Here is an 8,493-nt window from a genome sequence, read left to right on the forward strand (position 1 = left end):
ACCCTTCCATCGAACCCCAAATTCTGCTCCACTGAAGTGAGAACAGACAGACTTCAGTCTCAGGCTATCATGTTTGATGCCCCTAGAGATCATTGAGCAAATGCAGACCAAATTGTTGTACCATTCTCCCTTCTCATATCCCCTCTTCTCACCAGGAAATGCTCTGTGTACTGGAGCTTACACAGAATAAAACCCCTCTGCGCTCTCTCTCTGCGTCTGCATCCAGACGGGGTGGCTTTCGTCCCTTTCTGCTGCTTGAAAACAAAGCAAAGAATCTTCCCCATTTATTGATTTCCAGAACCCTAAAGGTTTTGAAATAATACCTTTGCCTTTCAAGCCAGAAGGGTTGGAAGCCACAGCATAGGAAACTGGCAACAAAGAAAGCATTTTTTGATAGCATCCGCTCAGCAATTCAGAATCGATCTGCAGAGTATGTTCCACTTGTGCTTGCTTTTCACAGCCATTAGAGCAAGAAAGCTCTTTTTGCACTCAGGCCCTGCCCAAGGGCTGGGAGGCTGCAGGCTGTGGCCTCATGGACTGTGCACACCCCAGCTCGTAGAGCAGAGTTGGTGCCTTTGTACAGAAAGGAGCCAAGGCCTGGGTGAGAAACCCACCCTGGTTAAAGTGGAAAAGCAAACAGAAAGGTCACATGTTAGGGAATTTCTGTAAATCAAGACCATGCTCTCTCAGATAAGAAAAAAAGAGAAAAAGGCAGATGAACCTTTCTTTACATCACCTGTTGGTTTATATCTGGTACTTCAAACAAAAAATTACAGCATGGAAACATACATCTGCCCCAAGGCAAGTAAGGGAATAACCAACTGTTTAACCTCTAATCAAGGCCGGCTCAAATCGCCCTATCACATCTACAACATGCAATCAACCACAGAAAATGAGTTGTTTATCTCAATGATCTCCTGCAAACTTCACATTTTCTGTTGTAATCTGAAAAGGCTGCCAAGATACTGTTTATTTATCTCCTAACACAGAGGCTCCTTCAATGGGCCTTCCACAGGCAGAAGAAAAAACCAAGCAAGCAACCCTTTCCCTGGTCACAGAGCAGACAACTTCCTCACTTCTGGAATGCAGGACCCCAAACTTCCTTGACATATCTCCTGCACATTGAGACAAAACAGCACAGGAAGGAATAGCTGTTTGACCTCTCTCTCGACTGACAATAAGCACAACAAACATATGGGATGTATCTCTGTGGTGAGAAGAGCAGACAAATTCTTAATTTATTTAATGTTATCAGAGGCTGGAAGCATTCTGTGACTTAAAGGTCCCCAAAAACTTCAGGCTTTTGTTAAGAGATTATTTTATCACCATGGAAAGAAATGCATTCAGAGATCTGTTGCCCGGAGACTTAGGAGAAGTGTCAAGTTACAACCATCTTCAAGAAATTAGAATCAAAAGGAGCTCAAAAGTACAGCTTCTCAGAATCCATTTCCCTACTTGAAAATTTCTAGAGAAAAAGAAAAGAAGTGTGTAGATTTCAATATTTTAAAAAATAGACGTTTCTCTAACTAGTAGTCCAAGACTCCATGGCAGGAATATTTGACAGCACTCTCTCATCTTTTCTCTGCAGTCTTTATACAAAGCCCATGACACATCAGAGACCTCCATCCTTCACAGTTGCCACTCTTTCAGCAACCATTACTGAAAACATAAGAATACTGTAATAAAAATAAAATATAAATATAAAATATAATATATGAATATTGTAATAAACAAAAATCAAACAATGCAATCACTGGAAAGACCCACTGAAGAGTTGGACATGTGAGATTCCATTTGCAGCAATCAGTTTGTAGGCACCTGATCTTCAAGGTAGAATCCATAACCCTAAATTATACCTTAGGGTAATGACTAAGGAAAGGAAATCTTATCAAAAAAATAGTCTTCAAAACAACTGTCACTGTGCAGGGAGCTGCTAAAGCCATGGAAGGGGGTGTTTGCTCACATTCGGCAGCTATTGCAGTGTAAAGTCCCAGGGGATGGGGAGAGGCTTCCATCCATGGGGATCCCCATTGCAGATGGGCTCATTACACATATATAAAATATTGAGTGTGAGTATATATGTGAGAATATCTAGGTATTCTGCTGCATAATTTGTCACACAGAGTCAAGTCAAGTCTCTTGTACCCTTTCTGACTATGCTGCAGAGGTTTTTGGCATCCCATTCACATTATTACTTGGTATTTTTCTTTAAGTTTGTTCCCTCTCTTGGCCTAAGCAACATCAATGTGACAAACAAAGGACAGGAAGTAATTTCAAACAGGTTAATTTCTACATTTGCATCTACTCATAAAGCCTCCTATTTTTACAGAAAAAAAGTCATCATTAAAATTGCATGGAACAACCACTGTTGTCAATAACTGTAATGGAATTTCAGAAAATGTGCTGTTTCTCAAGAGAGTCTAGATGATAGGCCTAGACTTTGCTATCAGCTCTAGGAGAACAAACCAGAAACCAGTTAAACAAACCTGAATTTATGCTTTCTTCCTGACAAGTTGTGACTGTGCAGAAAGATCTTTTTAATGCTTTGGTGCTGCCACCATAATTAAACATCACAGATGTTCACTCAGATTTACAGCAACGCAAGTGCAATTTTCACCATGTCAAAAATACAATATTGTACTTCCTACTCATCCTCTGGCCCCAGCATGACCACAAATGAAGAAGAAGAAAGGGAAAAAAAAAAAAAAAAAAAAAAAAAAAAAAAAAAAAACAAGAAACAAACCCCTGTTGTGGGATCTGTCTCCTTGGGAAAAGGCTGGAATTTCAAGTCCTGGCACTATTTATGCATGCTGTGATTTCTTATGCACAGTCTCTATGGCATGAAAAAGCCTACATCAAATATGACCATCTTCTGAAGATTCTGTGTGGGTTTCGAAAAATCACTTTGCACATTCCAGTGCTCGTAGGTACCCACACTGAGTTATGAATAACTCCCAACATGTCTCAAAGCCAGCAAGCCTCTGGCACTACTTCAGGATATTCCTGGCAAGAGAGAGTTTTCCTACAACCATCATAATAAACTCAGGTAACATTTTGGAAAAGGATATTCTACCTACTGAGCAATTTATTTTTTTTTTTTAGGAAGGGGTCATCCAAAGCACTCTTCTTTGTATATAGAGATATGCAAATAGATTTTTAATCCCAGTTTCCCCAGAAAACAAGGCTGATGCAATCACATTTGTTTATCTGTTTTTCAGCAAAGCTTCCCACATCAGCACATTTGCAAGTAGAACTAGTATCAAAGACATGTTGAGTGAAAACAGGCTGTCAATAGAAGGAAAAGTTCCAGGCTGGGCTTGTGCACTGGTCCCTAGAAAAGTTTACACTCAGGAGACCAAAATAATTTTCTCCTGTTAAAAAAATATGGATGATAACCCTAGAGTAAAAACAGGGGATCCTTCCAAGCCATGGGAAAATGTCAGATTTCACTGACAAGCACTTTTTGCAGTTCCACTGCAAACCAGTACACAGTCATTCTTGTGCTCCTGAAATTATTTGGTTTTAGCTTTCATGTTGTTCTTTTGTATCAGAGTAGCCCAGCAATATTAGAGCTCAGACACAGCCTGTTCTTGGTGTACTTGTGCATGTCTGTGCACTTGCAAAGCTACTCCATTGTTTTGGTTTTTGGCTTTTTCCCCCATTTGGAAAGAGAATTTGCAGATTCACCAGATCCACCAAGAAGCAATCTGGGCAGACAGGTCCTGTGCATCAACCTCATTTATTACGCAGGCCTCTAGGAGACAGCCCACATCTTCTATTTCCTTTATGCATAAACATTTTCTGAAGATTTGTTTAGTGACACTACAACTGGGCAACACTCTCAGGCATGGGGTGAGATTTTTGGGGAGTACTGTGCAGGGCCACAATTTAGGTTCAAACACTGATGGATCCCTTCCAGCTCAGCATATTCTATGATTCTATGACCTTTCTTCTTTCTCAGTCAACGTGGTAAAATCAGTATGACTTGACTTCCAAAAAGCAAGGCCCAACACCAGTGTTTTATAGCATAGAGGGGAAAAAATCAAGAGCCTTAATTCACTCTTAAATCCAGTTTAGAGCTCTGAAAATACATCTATATTTGCACTGAGTTCTGGTTTTGCAGATAAGTGATAAAAACTCAGTTTTCTTCATGTTTTCAGCTGATGGTAGGCAGATTTTACATGGTTTTCTTCATCTGATTCTTACTTTAACTATATATATATATCCAGGAATGAATGAGAGCATTAGCCTCCACACATTCTGTACTTTATGCTATTTACTACCGGATAGCCCTGGAATATTTGCAGCTGGCTGTACTGTGTTTTGTACAATGTAGCTCTTTCTCATGTTTTTTATCAAAGAACTGTGGTTTAGCACAGAATGAGGCAGAGATGCATTGAAGCTGTAATGTGGTTCAGGTTACCAGATTGCATTTTTGATGATTTGGTATTAAAGTGTTCAACATACACACACAAAAAAAAAAAAAAATCAACATTTAAGAAATGCAAGTGAGAAAAGCTCTAAAGGGAGACTGTATAAACTATACCATTATGGAGATTTTGCCTTACTTTCTATATTAAAACAAGTAGCTTTGAATCAATACAAGTGAATCTCCCTATTATTTTCTTGCTGAGGCAAATCTTACACTAAACTTTTGCTAGCAGAAAGTCAGGGGTGTGAGGACATGGGATTTGCAACCAGCACAGCTGTGCTGGCAAAAGGCCCTAACATAGATGTGGTTTTACTGGCAAAATTGAACTTTTGCCAGCATAGCTAATTTCTCTCTTGGGAGTTAGTTTTGCCAGTACAGCTGCGTCCAGACTCAGGATCACTGAGTTAGAGACATTTTCAGAGCTGCCTTCCAAGCATGGGCACGCTCTCAGTCTCAGCAGAACACTGGTTTGTCAACACCTTGGGCTGACATTGCAACCATGGCTGTCAAACAAGGAAACAGCCAACAAAACAAAAGACTTACCTGGCTCCTCCAATGCTTCCAGGGCCACGAAGCTCACTCCTTTTGTCTCTCCTTTCTTTCTTGTCCTGATTCCTTGCTGGGCAACCCAGAATAACTAATTTAGAAGTTAAATTATCCTATTACCACCTCCCTCTCTGGCAACCTCAAGCACATCACCTTCTCCCCATTCCCTCAATCCTCCATGAACCCTTTGTGCTCCTCAGCTCAGCTCTGATTTCAGCTGATGCCTGTGATAAAAACTGCTATCAGCTGCAGTTCCATCACCTGTTATGGTCCTTGCACAGCTGCCCATCTCATCCTGAAGGACTTCTGCAGCATGGCATTTCTTATGTGCTGATGAAAGTGCTGATCTTCTACCACTACACGCCCTTATTCAGCTTTTCTGTCTTTCTCAAGCATTATTGCTACCAGCTTGTAGTCCTCTTTCAAACTGGCATCTCTCCTTTTTCTGTGGGAAACAATTGTGGCTCCTGCATCAGATGTCAGACAGGACTGCTCCCCCTGCACATTTAACACTGTTAAATTCTGCTCTAGTCAGAGGGCAACTTTTGTAGTTGGATGATACAGAATATAATTTCCCCTGTGCCGCTTCATCACTAAATATCTGAAGTTGCTCCACATCAGTGTCTGCAGAACAGTATTTTGATTTTTCAATTATTCCTCTGTCCTTAAACCTTCAGTTAAAAAAAACCCACCATGGTACTATTCCTGCTGGTAAGGGAGCAAGACCAATCATAAAGTAAGGGATTATTTTATACCAAAATAAGTCTAAAAAAGCGGGAGTATTCTGTTTTCTACCACTACTGAGAGCAGACTAGTGAAAATGGGAAGCTGTCTTAAAAGGAGATTTCAGCATCTTAAGCAGTTGGCAGCAGGAAAAAATGATACTGAAAACATTGAATGTTTTTCCTTGAAATACTATTTTTTATGCTTCTATATTATTTATCTGATTTAAGCAACCACAAAATACACCACCTTTGGAAAGATTGTTGTGTTCTTTCTTGTGATTTAAACTGACCAGTTTAAATATGTCATTTAACTTGAAGTTTTGATAATCAGAGAAATGGGAAACTATAATTCCTAGCATCCTTTGAGGATGCCTGCTTTTGGGTTTGGTGTCATGCACAAACACACAGGCAACAATTAAATTCCAGCAGGGCACTTTTTTCTGCGTCAGCCATCACTGAGAGTGGCACAGCCAGCATCTCCAAAGAGCTCCCATACTCAGCAGCTTTAGAGCTGCTCTGCAAACATGCTCAAAGGTTGCTTTGTTGAAGTCCCTCAGCACGGCAAACAAATGCCTTGCTGATGTCCTCAAACAAACAAAATCAACAAGTTGCATTGATAAAGAGCAAAAGTCTTGAGCTAGATTTGAAAATACATCAAGTAGTTAATAAAAGGCAATTCAGAAAAATATTTTTTTCCTCCTATGCCAGATATGTCATTGCAGGTAATTTACAAAATTGTTCCTTAAGAGACTAAACTAAACTTCAGAAATCTCATAAAGAATTTCATCAGAAATTATTTTCCTCAGAAATAAAGTATAAAAAACAAAAAGAAGAATAAAGTATAAAACAAAGAATTCAGCTCTGAAGCCAAGCACCTTGCATCGGTTTTGGCACAGGGGTACAGAGATGACGGAATAGTGCTTGCCCTGACCTTGCAATTTTTATCACCATGACTGGGATAATCTCCCAGGAGATGAGCAATGTGTTTGCACATCATGTGGATGCGAACGGGCAAGGAGAGCCAGCCCCTCAGTGAGGCTGCCCTGATCCTGAAAGGCAGCTGGAGGCACCACTCTGCAGTGGGGATCCCCATGGATGGGAGATGGAAGCCTCTCCCCATCCCCTGGGACCTGGCACTGGAACAGCTGCAGAATGGGAGCAAACGCCCTTCCCTGGCCTCAGCAGCTCCCTGCACAATCACAGTTATTTTGAAGACTCTATTTTTTTGAGAAAATTGACTTTCCTTAGTCATTACCCAGAGGTATAATTTAGGGTTACAGACTCCACCTTGAAGATCAGGTGCCTACAAATTGGTTGCTGCAATGGAATCTCACATGTCCAACTTTTCAGTGGGTCTTGCCAGTGATTGCATTGTTTGATTTTTATTTATTACAATATTCATATATTACATCTGCCTCTTTCATATTGCTGCCATATAATCTTGACCTTAGCTCTGCCTTTCTGCGATGTTTTTTTCAGAGAAGCCCCACAGTTATTTAACATCCAAACAAAAGCAGTAAACAAGCACAAGGAACAAGCCTGCAGTGCTTTCAGTTATTTGCTATTTAGTATTGGCACTGAAAAAATTTTATTCACTTTGGAGGTTATTAACTAATTTGCTAAACACACCAACAGCTAGTTGGTTATCAATAAGGCTTATAGCACTTTTAGATATTACAGCAAGCATATAAGACTACCACACTGCACAGGTAAATTTGGCCTTTAAAATGTAAATCTATTTTCTTTTCCTTTTGTTTTTCAGAGTACATGCACAATGGAGTTAGAACAAAGCCAGTTCCCCTATTTGATTTTTTTTACTTTTTATTTTATTTTTTTTAATGGTACCAAGCAGTGATTATGTAGCCTTGAAGACTTAAAAACCGAGGGAAACCATCCAAAAATATCTACCAGGAAAAACACTGTGTGCTATGTGTATCTTGCCCTCCACACCCCGGAGCTCTTAGAGCAGAATGTGGTGCTGTGTTTCCTTTAGCCCCAGGAAAAGGGCACTGGGAGAGTCACAGAGGCTCAGCTTGGGAATCCTCCACTCAGAGTTCTCCAGGCTACTGGCCTGGGCTGTGAACAGCTTGGCTTTATCACACTTTCTCTTCTCCAGATTTAGTGAAGATGCACAACTGCTACCAAGTAACAGTTATTCAATGTTTTAAATGCTTTCCATTACGCATTGTCAAAACCGTTTGAGGAAATTAAACATTTTATAATGTTGTGTGATTTGGTTTGTTTTGTTGGGTATTTTTTTTTTCTTAGAGAAGTTTTCATTTATATTAACTGCAAAGAAATTAAGGCCCTGATTTATCAATTCTTAGATATTTATTTCTAACTTAAAGAAAACAGTACTGCATGTCCAGAGAGGATATTCTGTCTTTTTGGGGGGTAAAATGAAAAGTTGAATTCTAGCCTAAAGTTCACCAGTTCATCAATTTATGTTTTTTTGGCCATGTGAAAATGCACATTTAATTACATATAGCTTATCACATGGCACAGGTAAGGACAGACCTGTAGTTCAGGCCAACAAACACCAAAAGATGTCTTGATACATCTAGGACTTTTTACATGCATTTGTGAGAGAGTCTCACATGAGACACACCCACATTAGCAACCATATATTCCCCAAGTATCTTAAAAGTACGGGCTGCAGATTCAATTTCTCCTGAGCTTTGCACTTCTCAGCTATTGTCAATTTGCATCACAAGCATAAAGTTATTTAATATACAAAAGCTTTAATGCTCTTTCCACATCATATAACAACACATGTTTATCTGAGTGCTA

This window comes from Zonotrichia leucophrys, chromosome 5 (genome assembly GCF_028769735.1).
Source record: "Zonotrichia leucophrys gambelii isolate GWCS_2022_RI chromosome 5, RI_Zleu_2.0, whole genome shotgun sequence".
NCBI classification, from domain to species: Eukaryota; Metazoa; Chordata; class Aves; order Passeriformes; family Passerellidae; genus Zonotrichia; species Zonotrichia leucophrys.